Source organism: Gossypium hirsutum, chromosome A02, assembly GCF_007990345.1.
Source record: "Gossypium hirsutum isolate 1008001.06 chromosome A02, Gossypium_hirsutum_v2.1, whole genome shotgun sequence".
Taxonomy (NCBI): Eukaryota; Viridiplantae; Streptophyta; class Magnoliopsida; order Malvales; family Malvaceae; genus Gossypium; species Gossypium hirsutum.
The window spans coordinates 34392211-34406251 of record NC_053425.1 but is presented as its reverse complement, the minus strand read 5'-3'; positions in this window follow the sequence as shown (position 1 = coordinate 34406251).

The window sequence follows — 14041 nt, the reverse complement described above, 5'->3', positions numbered from 1 at the left end:
CCGCACACTAAGTGCCACATTTTGTCGATATGTCGTCAAACATTAAAATATTCACGTATATACAATTTATACAATATTAAAGCATTAGAAACATCAATTTAACAATGCTTATTGCATACGAACTTACCTGGCTAAATTGTAGAGATACCAAAGTTCAGGGGCATTTTGGTAATTTTCTCATTTTCTCGATTTTCCACCCGATCTTGATCTAAATTAATAAATTCATTCAGTATATTAATTTAGACATTAAAACACCTCCTTTCATACAATTTGGTCATTTTTTTATTTTTACAAAATTACCCCTAAAGTTTTACTTTTATTCATTTTAGTCCCTAAGCTCAAAACATGCAAATTAACCATTTTTAACCATAATTAAGCTTAGCCAAATGTTCATGGTATCAAAACAGTCCATAATTCACTTTATGGAAAAATTATAGTTTTTCCCCTAATATTTCAACTTCTTTACAATTTAGTCCCTATATCATAAAAATGCAAATTCATGAAATTGAGTAAAATTCTACTATAGACGAATATCACTAGTGTCTCTAGTAGCCCACACATTTCATTTATTTGACATTTTAACCACAAAGTTTTCACATTTATCAATTTAGCCCTTAATTGTCAATTTCACAAAAATTCATTTAACAAAAAGTCTTTAACTATCAACAAGGACTCATATTCTTCCATTAAACTTCAAAGCCCTATTATACTCATCAATGGCAATATCAAACTGTTCAATGGTTTTGCAAAATAGTCCCCTCATTAGATAGATTAAGCAACAACGATCCCGAAAGTATAAAAATAATTAAAAACGGGACTAGAAATGCCTACCATGCATTAGTTGAAAGTTGGAAGCTTCTTCCATGGCTTCTCAAGCCTTCATATTTGGCTGGTAAAAAGAGAATGAAAAAGATGACACCTTGATTCTTTTATTATATTCATTTTATTATTATTTTTAACCAATTTACAATATTAACCTTTATACACTTTATTTATTACACCAAATGCCAAGCCATCATATCCCACTATCTCTTTAATGGGCTAATTACCAAATAAGGACTTCTACTTTTAAGTTCTATATCTATTTAATACCTTTAGGTTATATAACACAACTTTTGCACTTTACACAATTTAGTCCTTTTTGTTTAATTAACTATCGAAATGATAAAATTTTTCAACGAAACTTTAATACCATCTTATTGCCACTACGTAAATATTTATAAAATATTTACGACTCGGTTTATAGAAACAAGGTCCCGATACCTCATTTTCTAAACCCACTTGACCTTAGGGTCATACCACTTGAACTTAATAAATCGCTTATAAAACAAAAATCACAATATCAAAAACATTTTTAAAATCACAATTAACTCATAAATATTAAATATAATATTTACCAACCTACTCGTTCGGATTTGGTGGCCCCGAAACCACTGTTTCGATCAACCTTAAAAAAACGGGCTGTTACAATTCAGATTTTGGAAGACATGTTGAGGGGATGCGTTATTGACTTTCGAGGTAGTTGGGAAGATTACTTTCCGTTGGCAGAGTTTGTGTATAACAATAGTTATCAGGCGAGTATCCACGTACGTGTCATACACCTAGTTGTTGGACTGAATTGGGAGAACGACAGGTTCTTGGACCTGAGTTGGTAGCAAATACTTGAGATAAGGTCAGAATAATCAGAGATCGGTTAAAAGAAGCATCTGATAGGCAAAAGTCATATGCATATTTGAAGCGTAAGGAGATTGAGTACTCAGTGGGTGATATGGTCTTCTTGAAGGTTTCTCCTCGGAAGAAGATATTAAGGTTTGGTAAGAAGGGAAAGTTGTGTCCACGGTTCATCGGGCCTTATCGGGTTCTTAAGCGAGTAGGTCCAGTGGCTTACCAATTGGAATTACCTCCGGGGTTAGATAGGATTCATGATGTTTTTCACGTCTCTATGTTAAGGCGATATCGTTCTGACCCTACTCATGTCGTGCCGGTTGCAGAGATTGAAGTGCAGCCTGATTTGACTTTCGAGGAAGAGCCTGTATAGATATTGGATCGAGATGTCAAGGTTCTAAGAAGGAAGTCAGTTCCATTGGTAAAGGTACTCTGGCGTAATCATGGCAGAGAGGAAGCTACTTGGGAACCAGAAGAGGCAATGCGACAACAATACCCTTATCTGTTTGAATTAGGTAAATTTCGAGGACGAAATTTCTTTAATGAGAGTAGAGTTGTAACGCCCGAATTTTTGGGATTTTTTGGATTTCTGTGATTTTTAATGAATTTTAGAATTTTTGTGTTTTGATTGTATAATGTAGGTCTGAGTATGTTAGTCGGCCTTTAGAAGGCCCAAGAGTAAATTAAACCCGAGGCAATCTTAGATTTTTTTTTAATTTTAGAGAGAGAGGGTTTTGGCGTTTTGGGCTTTTAAAACAAAGGTGGTAAAATAGGCCACAAGAAGATCTATGGTAAAGTGGCATGTGACGCCACATAGGTGCTTGGGGAGTGGCATGGGAGGTGCCTGGGTTCGAGGCACGGCGCGCGCAACGTTTGGTTTTTTTTTAGTAGACGGGTTGCACTAAAATAGGCTTTAAAAGAAGTTATGAATGAAGTTTGACACAAAGAGCGCCTGTGGCACAGTGGCAACAGCGTGCCAGGCATGTCGAGAGGATGTGGGTTCGATCCCAGAGGAAGGCGAAATTTTGATTTATTTTTTTTAAGTAGCCGTGACTGCAGCAATTAAGCCTTAAAATTAATTTTGAGAAGATTATGTCATGAGAGGAGCTTCAGGGCAGTGGCAAGTAGCGTACATGGGTGCCTAGAGGTCTCAGTTTCGAGCTGTTGTACGTGCAATGGGATACTTTTTTGCTGCACGCGTGGAGGGAATTCAATTAGACCGAAACTCTTCCAAGCAGCAAATTGAGTCAGCCAAGCGATGGGAAAATGGTGGCTACTAATCGGTAGGAAGGATTTGGATGGAATTCAAATTACGTGGTGGCTAAAATTAAGGAGAAAAACATGGAATTTGAACTTGGGAAGGATTTTATGCCGAAATAGGACTCATGGTAGTACCAATTCGGCAATAGGCAATTAAATGCTGAAAAAGCTCTTAAAATTTTAGCTTGTATGGGTTGTTTTTCTTCTTTGTTTAGTTTTAGGTATTTTTAAGTGTTAGTCGACCTTCATTGTTTTTGGTTCTTTTCTTCACCAAGCTTAATCTTCTACTCCTACTCATAAGTCCTTTCTCTTTGATTCTCTTCTCATTATCACCGAATATAGAGACTTTTCTCTTTGCCAAAAAGCCGAACCTCACAACTCTCTTATCCTTCTGCCGACATCTCCCCTTTACTTCACAAACTTCTATTCTCCATCTCGTTCCTTCAAAAGCCGAATCACCTAGATCTATTCTCTATTCGTATTTTGGGTTAGATTTACAACAAATCGGGAATAGGAAGGTACTTGGGAGCATTTTTGGGAAGTAAATCTTTGGTAACTCCTCAGAATCCCTTCTCTATCTATTATTTGGTGATTTAAATAAAAGCCGAAAATCGCTATATGCAAAGGGTGCCTGTCGACTAAACTAAAAGGGTTTAGTGGTGTTATTTGATTTGTTTTGCTCTAGTGTGGATTAAAGGCTACTGATTGAGGGCTTGGATAATTGGAACGACTAGATTTAGATCTAGTCCATATTCTGGAAAAGGCAACTCATGTGTGGAACTCGTCAGCGTTTCATCGTAAAACATGTGTGGAAACGACACCCACTTATAGACTAGATCGGCAAAAGTTGAAAAGTCGAAATGCCGAAGAGCAGACATTTTGTGGACTTGCGAGCGTGCGAGCACTCGTGGGATTTTTTTTTAATCTTTGTAATCTCAAGCGGTAAGATTGCAGAGTGTGCAATTTCGTGCACTTCGGTATATTTGGGCTTAATGGGCCAAAATCGGGTTAATGGGACAACGGGCTCAATTCAGTAAAAATGCTCGGTAAGTGTTTCTGTTAATACGTTAATGGCTGTAACATGCATGAAAACCCAAAAATAGTAAATTTACTAAAATACCCCTAAGTATAAAAATTACCATTATACCCCTAGGGTTAATTTTGATTGAAATGCATGATATTCTGATTCTGTATGTTGTATGCCATGACATGTATATCTGTTGCATGGGATATGGGTTCTATTGATGGAGGAAGAGTTCTGGTGGCTATGCCACAAATATCTGTTTCTGGTGGCTACGCCACAAATATCTGTTCTGGTGGCTCTGCCACAATATCTGTATCTGGTGACTCTGTCACAATATCTGTTCTGGCAGCCATGCTACAAATTCTGTGGCGTGTAGCGGATGGGTGGGTCGAGTTGTCTCCCCACATGGTGTAAGGTTGGTACGGGGGTGTATACGGATGGATATGGGTTGGGTTTTCTGCATACATGATATATCTGTTCTGTATTTGTTATGGGCCTATGGGCTTCATTCTAAATTCTGTATAAGGCTAAGGCCCGACTTAATCTGTTTCTGCGATTTGATCTGATTTGGACTATGGTTGGGTTATTTTACACACTGAGTTTTCCAAACTCACCCTTAATTTCATCCATGCAGGAAATCCCCAACCATAGTGGACTTGGAGCCGTGAGGGATTCGGAGTGGCCATATGTTCTGCAAATTCGCTTTTCTTCATGTGTTTTGATCAGCACTTACTTACTTTAATTTTTTTGGGTTTTTAAGTTGTAACAAGGCCATTTTAATTATTTTTAATTGTTTTTAGTATGTTTTGTTAGCTTATATATGATATTGTTTTAAATTGTTTGAAATTGAATAGCTCTAGGGCATGTTTTAAAAAGGTTACTAGATTTCAAAATATCGCGTTAACAAAGCAAAGCTTCCGCAAGGAAAATGTTTTCAAAATTAATAACCTTTTAAAATGGTTTTAAATGAATTGGTTTTCCCTGAACAATCACTTTGTTAAAGTGTAGCAATAGTTGTGTGCATGTCTAGGATTGGATCCGTGGAGAGCTAGGTACTTAAGCAGTCTAATTGACTCACCTCCTCTTTTCTGGCATTCTACCTGGTGCACAGCTTCCATTCACTTTAATCTATAACGAGGATATTCTTTAAACACTAAGAAAGACTTTAGATAAAACATGAATTTTCTAGTAACGCTACAATGTGACACATCGGATTCGGTCGTAACGTCTGGGTTGGGTTTGAGGGGTTAGATGTATTCAAAATGTCACAGAGTTTTACATCCTCACTAAAGATTCACTCAAATCACTCGAGGTGTTTAAGGATAATAAATGAAGCACTCAATAGTCAATAATGAAAACTCATTACCATAGGCTTGCATGAAAATCAAATCTCCACCACTATAATTTGAGATGATACATCAATCAAAAGGTCTTTAGAAGGTTGTAATGAGGCTTGGTTATGGGGTGTTGTCACAAGCTGAAAGAAAAGGTTAGAATCGAGATTGACTTGAAAAATTTGCCTAACTAGAAAAATAGCTAGTCATCAATTGCGTACAACAGAGCTTTTCTCAGAATATGGAATTTAACTTCTTTAGCTCAGAAGATTACTACTATTAAGATATATACACATTTTTTTAAAGAAAAAGTTAAACACAAAGTAGAATAAAACTTAGCTAATCAACTATTTCAATCCCAATCTCGACAAAAAATTGGGGATCAAATTAAGGGTTAATATTAAGGGTAATACAAGAAATGGCTTGTTAGCTCAACGGGGTTTACTAAGGGTTAATCGTGGAGGTAGGCTCTTCATGGCATGAGTGGGTTAATCCTAAGTGCCTTTCTCATTTTGACATATCAAATCAAATGGTGTGGTCTTGACATGCATAATCAAGCAAGTTCTAGAATAATAGTTCAATACTGACGCGCTCAAAGCAATAATAAAAGTGAGCATGAAAGAGTTAATAGATGCTCAAAAGGCTCAAAAAGCTCACAAAAATTATGGCTTTTTGATGTTTAAAACTTGTGAATTCCAACTCAAAGTAATACCTAAACTTTGGGGAAACAACCTAAAATTTTAAATTCCTAAAAATCAACTTATCGTGCTTGATTCTCTAATGTCTTAAGGTTTAAACAATCAATGCATAAATGCCTATGTTTTAATTCAATATATATCAATCAAAATCATAAATCAATCAAAATTTATCCTAAACACGATGTGAGAGCTTTTCAAGAGAACAAGGTAGTCATTCAGGGATTTTTCTGATAATGAAATAAATACCCCCCACACTTAAGATGTACATTGCCCTCAATGTACAAAGATAGATAGGAAAAGATAAATTTGTAATCATAAGATAGAGGGAGAAGTGAAACTTCCTGTATAATGAATTCCTTGAACTGGAGTTTGGGAGAGTAATCGGTGCGAGAGTGGAGGAGGATACTCCGGCAGTGGTAGAGGTTTATTAGTCTATAAGTCCTGCGCCAAAAGAATATTATATCTAGTGGTAGCTATGGTAGTGGTCGATTAGGACATGGCAGTCGTGGAGAACCTTTCCCGGTGGAGTTTTTAGTTCCTATGTAATGATGAGCTTAGGAGCTCTATATAACTGTGATAAAATCATGAACTTTTTAGGGGATATTAGTAAGAATAATTACTCTTAATGAAATAACCGAAATTGATAATAAAATAAAATTTTAAAATCTTAATAAAAATAAAAAGTAGTTTTAATAAAAATTAAAAACATAAAATAATAAATAAATGTTTTTAAACATCTTCATCGTTGGATGGTTCGCGAGGTGGGACTGGCGATGAGATGTGGAGGTGCTGACAAATCTGTTGTATAGTAGCATCAATGTTGTCAAATCGTTGAAAATACTGCTGCTCGAATCGAGTGAGGCGCTCAGAGATGTTAGCATATGAAGCCGCCGCATGAACTGGACGAGAGGGTAGTGGTGGCTGAGTCGATGGGTCCTCGAGCTGTGGAGGGACTTCATCAGGAATGTCCTCGTAGGCCTCCTCCTCGGTAGATTGGGCGAGACGATATTGAGGAGGGTAGGTTCCTCAGTGCTTTTCAATCATCCTCATGCTAAGCATGCTCAAGATGCCTTGTGGAGACATCTAACCAATGAGGGTTAAGGATGATTCTTGGGCTGTGGTGCTGAGGAGCCCAATGTGTCAAGCCAACAAAGTAACATAGGGGCCAATGGAGATGACCCCCTTCGTATGCCGCTCCGTTTAGTGCTGAATCGCGAGGGCGATGAAATAGGCAAGGTCGATGACGTGCCCATGCGACATACACCATAAAAAGTAGGCGTCATGAGTGTTGACGGTGCCAGTGCTCTCTCGCCATCCTATAATCATGTGAGCCAAAATGGCATGTAAGTACCTCAGAAACGGAGGGAGAGCCGATGCCTTGGAGTGGCTAGGATTATAGGTGGCCCCACCTGTTACTAGTGCATCCCAGCATCGTGACGGAGAACGATGGATGTGGCGGTTTAGAGCATGTAAGTCATTCTCCTCCTTGAATTCCTCCGTATATAAACCCAGTGCAGTACCGAATTCTTGTACGCTGCGCTGGCAGATTAATCGGCCTAGGCGAAATTACGCCGTGCCGGGATCATCGTAGTTTGTCATCACGGTCTGAAGATGAAATGTGGAGCATAATTCCATCGTAAGCTTGAGATACGTTGGCTCGATGATCCCAAAGAAAAGCTTTCAAGGGTCGGTGGTTAGGAGGGCCCGAATCGTATCAGCCAATTGAACTTGTTCTATTGCAGCCCAGTCGATGCAGTGGCCCGCAATTAAAGGTCGGGCCCGTAGTATTTGGAATAGTTCTTTGTAGGGCCCGATGGGGACCCTCAGGAAAGGGTGACGAACTTCTGCGGTAGGACTCGAGGAAGATGACGCTCCCTTCCTTTTCTTTGAAGCAGGGACAATGGCCTTTTTACTACGTGAGGATGACATGGTACCTACAATTATAAAAGATAATAATAGTAGGTAAACGAAATTGAAAAGCCATGAATTTGAACTAACAATTTCAGCCAAAATTACTAATACTAACCAATCTCAGCCAACATAATAATTTTGATAGCATAATTTCGTGACATTGGCATTGTAAGGGCATGAGAATGGGCATCGAATTTCATGGAAGTATAAAGAGCATAAATTTGACACATGGCATGAGTTGTAATGGTAAATAAAAAAAAGCAATTGAAAACTATGAATATTGATTTAGAATAGGTGAATAAGGCATGAGAGTTTCATAAAAACATGTCATGGGGAATGAATGATAACTAATCATAAAAGAAATGAAACTTGAATAATAGCATAGTGTGAGATACATGAAGATTATAACATTAAAAATGCGTGGAGTTAAAGGTAAAAGAGTGAACAAACGCTAAAAAATAGAAGAATAAGCGTCAGGAATGAGGTTGGAAGCGACGCACGGGCGTGGCAGGGAGGGCGTATGGACTTGCAGCGGCTAGGGTTAGGGTTTTTGGGTGAAGAAGACAATGAATAGTGCAACCTATTTATAGATTTTGGGGCACACGGCCAGGTAACACGCCTATGTTCCCCAATTTCAGCCTGTGTGATTCGCGAATTTTGAGTTTGGGCGCGTCTTACATTTAGTACACGCCCGTGTTCCTTGGGCGTGTGGGTGCCCATAGTTGTGTCGTATGTCCGTGTCTGGTGTTGTTCGCTTCTCCCACGCCCGTGTCAATCTAATAGGTTCGACCATGGGTGCTAGACACGAGCGTGCACACCTGCGCTATTTTAACAGGTTCACCCACGGTTCTTCCAAACGGGCGTGTCGCATGCCCGTGTTGTTTTGCCAGGTTCGACCACGGCCATGTTGCACGGCCGTGGCTTTTTATCATAGCCCATGTTTGGGAAAATCGTTGCCCTATTTTCACACGGCCCAAAGCACGCCCGTGTGCTTGGCTGTGTCTCTGTGGAAAACCTATATTCAAGAGCTCCGTTAGTAAGTTAGGTGTTGAAGACTAAATTTTAAAGAAGTTAATACAGTTAGTGCTCAGGTTGCCTCCTGAGAAGCGCTTATTTATAGTCTAAGCTCGACTTACCTCTCCATTGAATGATCATGGTGAATTGAGGAGTTTATACTCCTCATTCCTGCTATCATTCTCATCAAAATAAGGTTTTAGACGGGTGTTGTTTACTTTAAAAGTTCGAACTTGGGATGACTCACCTCGACTGTACCGAATGGGAAAATGCTAAGTACCGTAAGAGGGATTTCTTCATTCGGTGTGGTAGTGACAATGTGAGGATCTGCGACATCTAATAAGACTTTATCTCCAACCTTAAGTTGATTTGGAAAGGTATTGAGCTCATTCTGGCGTAGTTTTGGTTTATCGTGTGTTCTCGGTTTATGCGTCCGCCATTCATCTAGCTCCTCAATTTGTAACCTTTGATCTTCATGAATAGGTCCTCTACTATTGCTTGAGAATGACTCGTGTGCTTCCTTCAGACTCATTTCCTGCAAAGTAGGTTGTACCATAGTGTCAGTTTTAGTAGAATGGGTTAAACGATCACCTTCAATTTCTGATGTGTTGCCAGAATTGCGAGCTTGAAGAGTGATTGTTTCGTCTCCCACACGGAGTGTGAGTTCACCTGTGCCAACATCAATAATAATTTTAGCAATTGCTAAAAAAGTCCTTCCTAAGATCAAAGGAGTGTTGCTATCTTCCTCTATGTCTAAAATAATGACATCAACGGGAAATATAAATTTATTGATTTTAACTAGCACATCTTCAATAATACCTGTAGGAAATCTTATAGTTTTGTCTGCTAATTGAATGCTCATCCTAGTCTGTTTGGGTTTCCCGAGACCTAAATGTTCGAACATTTTGTAGGGCATGACGTTAATAGTAGCCCCTAAATCAGCTAATGCATTATTAACATCTAAACTACCAATTAAGTAATGAATCATAAAACTCCTTGGATCTTTTAGTTTGTTGGGTAGTTCATTTTGGAGAATAGCTGAGCAAACTGCATTTAGCTCCACATGCAACGCCTCGTCCTACTTCTGCTTATTTGCTAAAAGCTCCTTTAAAAATTTCAGTGCGTTTGGCATCTGCGATAGGGCTTCAATAAACAGTAAGTTAATATGTAATTTTTTTAAGAGTTTAAGGAATTTGCCAAATTGTTCATCTGAGTGGTCTTTCCTTGTCGCGTTGGGGTATGGTAAATGAGCTTTATATTTGACATTCACTGATTTTTTTTTATTATGACCTACCTTACCTTGACCATTGCTTACCACAGTTTCTTACCTCAGTTCTGGCTCAGGCTCAACGACTCCTTCGTCATCTTGAGTATTAATTGCGTTGAGTTGTTCCCTTGGTTTGGGTTCAGTATTACTTGGCAAGCTACCTTGTGGTCATTCGGAGATTAGTTTAGAAAGCTGGCCTATATGGGTTTCAAGCCCTTGGATTGACACTTGTTGATTTTTAAGTGCTTTTTCAGTGTTCTGAAAATGGGTTTCTGACACAGAGATAAACTTTGTGAGCATCTCTTCAAGGTTCGATTTCTTTTCCTATTGATAGGGTGGCTGTTGAAAACCCGGAGGATGTTGTGGTCTTTGATTTCCTTGACCGCCCCATGAGAAATTTGGGTGGTTCCTCCAACCTGTATTGTAAGTGTTACTATATGGATTGTTTTGAGATCGAGGATTATTACCCATGTAATTTAACTGCTTGTTATCCATGTTGTGGCCATAAGGTTGGTATTCCAAATGGCTTCTTCCACCTCCATTTGCTTCGCACTGCATTACTAAGTGAACCTGTGAAGAATTAAGAAAACTATCAATCTTTTTATTTAGAAGTTCTACCTGGTTTAACAGCATAGTAACCGAATCGACGTTATAAACGCCTACTGTTTTAGTTGGCTTAGTCCTCATGACTTGTCACTGATAGTTATTCAGTGACATCTTGTAACACCCCGTACCCGAGACCGTTGCCGGAGTCGAACACGAGGTGCTAACAGACATAATACATTTATTTTCACAGTCCATTTGAAAATTTTCCAGACAAGCTGGTTACTGCATCACTGTCGCCTTAAAAATCATATCTTGAGTTTCAAAACTCGAAAACCAGTTTTGTAAATTTTTACTGAAACTAGACTCATATGTTCATATAAAAATTTTTTTCCAGAATTTTTTGTCAAGCCAATTAGTACAGTTTATTAGTTAAAGTTCCCCCTGTTTCAGGGTTCGACTACACTGACCTTTGCGCATTACAACTTGGATATCTCCCTGTACAGGGCTTAAATACTGATGCCGTTTGTTTCTAATGAAACTACACTAAACAAGGAATCTATAAATGTAAGGCATGACTTCTAATTATCTCTGGTTAATTCATAATGAATTTCCAAAGTAGGAACAGGGAATCCAGAAACCGTTCTGGTCCTGTTTCACGAAAACTTTAACATCTCATAATATACTGTTCATATGACCATTCCGTTACTTTTCTATGAAAATAGGTTCATCAAGGTTAGAGTAAATAATTTATTCACTATTTAATTCCATTTCTACTATTTTTAGTGATTTTTCACATCCACATCACTGCTGCTGCCAGCATCAGCCTTTAGGGTAAACTTTACCTATTACATAGTTTCCATGATTCAACTAGCCCTTTAGCATATATAGCACAAAATATGATCATGATTAACCATTCCAATGGCTAATCATTCCCAAACATTTCCATACCTCTTAATGAACTTCATACAAGACGATTATAATATTAAGCTCAAAGTGTATATAAGCCATTTCCGCATGGCTATCCAAATTTATACAAAACCAAAGGGTCTATGACCAACAATAAAAAGGGTAGTCCTATACATGCCATTTCAAAGTTCAACCAAAAGTGTACCAAAAAGGGGCTTTGATAGTGTGGGAGACTTCGACTTCAATAATCCCGAGTCCGATAGCTGACGAACCCAAAATCTATAAAACAGAGAATCAAAGAAACGGAGTAAGCATTTAATGCTTAGTAAGTTTGAGCCATGAAATTAGACACAACCAAAGTATAGCAATCATATGGCTAAACGGATAATCTCATATGCACAAATTCTCAATATCATACTTACTTCACATTACCAACCCTTATATTCATACACAAAAGATCAACTTAGCCAAGGCCGAAAGCTCATTAATTTACTGAGCGAATATTATTTAAACGGAATCACCACCCTAATGCATATACGAAACGTACCTCATCATTGGGTTTTACGAGCGTATCAATTTAAATTATTACAGCAAGATCACTCGTTCCCAAACCAAGTACCTTCGGAGTTTAGCCGGATATAGCCACTAGCTCAAATGCCTTTGGGACTTAGCCCGGTTATAGTAACTTGCACAAATGCCTTCGGGACTTAGCCCGGTATAGTAACTCGCACAAATGCCTTCGGGACTTAGCTCGGATATAGTAGCTCGCACGAATGCCTTCGGGACTTAGCCCGGAATTAGCCACTAGCTCAAATGCTCTCGGGACTTAGCCCGGTTATCATCCGAACATTCATGCACATATCAATAAATCATGACACATATAATTTCATTTTCTTAATTAGAGTTCAAACACAAGTCACGTATTAAGCATTTCCATTTCGGCTCACTAGCCACATACAAACAGCATGGTTTAGTTTGCTTTATAACACGATCTCTATGCACATACATTATGACTTAATCAAATCAGAAACTAAGTCTCATTGCTCGAAAACTTACCTCGGATGTGGTCGAACATTTTCGGCGGCTATTCGATAACTTTTTCCTTTCCCTTATCCAACTGTGGTCCTCTAAGCTCTTGAGCTAATTTAAACAAATTTAACTTATTAAAGTCTCATTATGCTAGCTTATGGCCGAATATGACAAGGAGCTTGATAGGTCATATGGCCGCCTTTTAGCTCAAATACACAATGGTCATGCGCATTTTTAATCACATTAAGCAATTTAACACAATTCATTTGAACATCAAAAGAGAACCTCAAGGTACTTAGCCCATATATACATTAGGCATTAAAGTCACATATATATATGGAAATCATGAATCAAACTCAACATTTTAGCCCACACTCTCTTTTAGCCGATTATCTAAGCCAAGATAAAAGCATCAATATGCTTGCCTCTAACCGAACACATGCAACACCAACCTATCTCATGTGGCCGAATATACATGTCTAGGTTGAGGCCGAGTATATGCTTAATACTTCCTACAAATATGGTTACTTGTATTGACTAAATACCATTTTGTTTCAAATTCAAAACTCAGCTAATACACATATACACACTAGTAAATCAAACACTAACATTTGCACTTCACCTTACTACCATTTCTCATCTAAATAACGTGAACAACAACCACATTTCTCTTCTACTTCCTACCATGGCTGAATGCATCACAACACCATACCATTTCAATTTTGGTCATAGTTAAACAAAGAACTTAATGTCTCACTCAAAAATGCTAAAAAGAAGATTCAAGAGTCATCAATCCACCATCACATGCATCATTACAAAGCTTCACTTTTAGCATGGAAATGACATCAACACCAATCCACCTTAGCCGAATATCATCTCCATGACATAGCAAAGATTTGAACCATGGGCTAGTTAGAACTCAAGCTAACAACTAAAAACATGCATGAGTCTCATGGCACAACATCAAACATACCTTATCCTAGACACAAGTATGGCCGAACCTCCTCCTAATCCTCTTCCAAGCCAAACATGAAGCAAGAGCTCCTTCCTTCTTCCTTAGAACTTTCGGCCAAAAGAAATGAAAAAGGATGGACACTTTTTTTTTTCTTTGTTTTCATCATATTCCCTTTCATTATTTTATTACCATGCTCCTTATTTTATTTTTCCTAACATACATCACTAACATAACATGTTTGTGACATGTTTCCACCCATAGCATGGCCGGCCACTATGCTTTAATTTGGCTAATTTGACATGCAAGGACAAGCACTTTCCCACATATATTAATAGGCCTCTTTAACACTTGCCTAGCATATTTCTAAATTGTCTCACATAAGTCCCTACTAATAAATTTCACATACACTGACCAAATTAAAGTATGGAACTA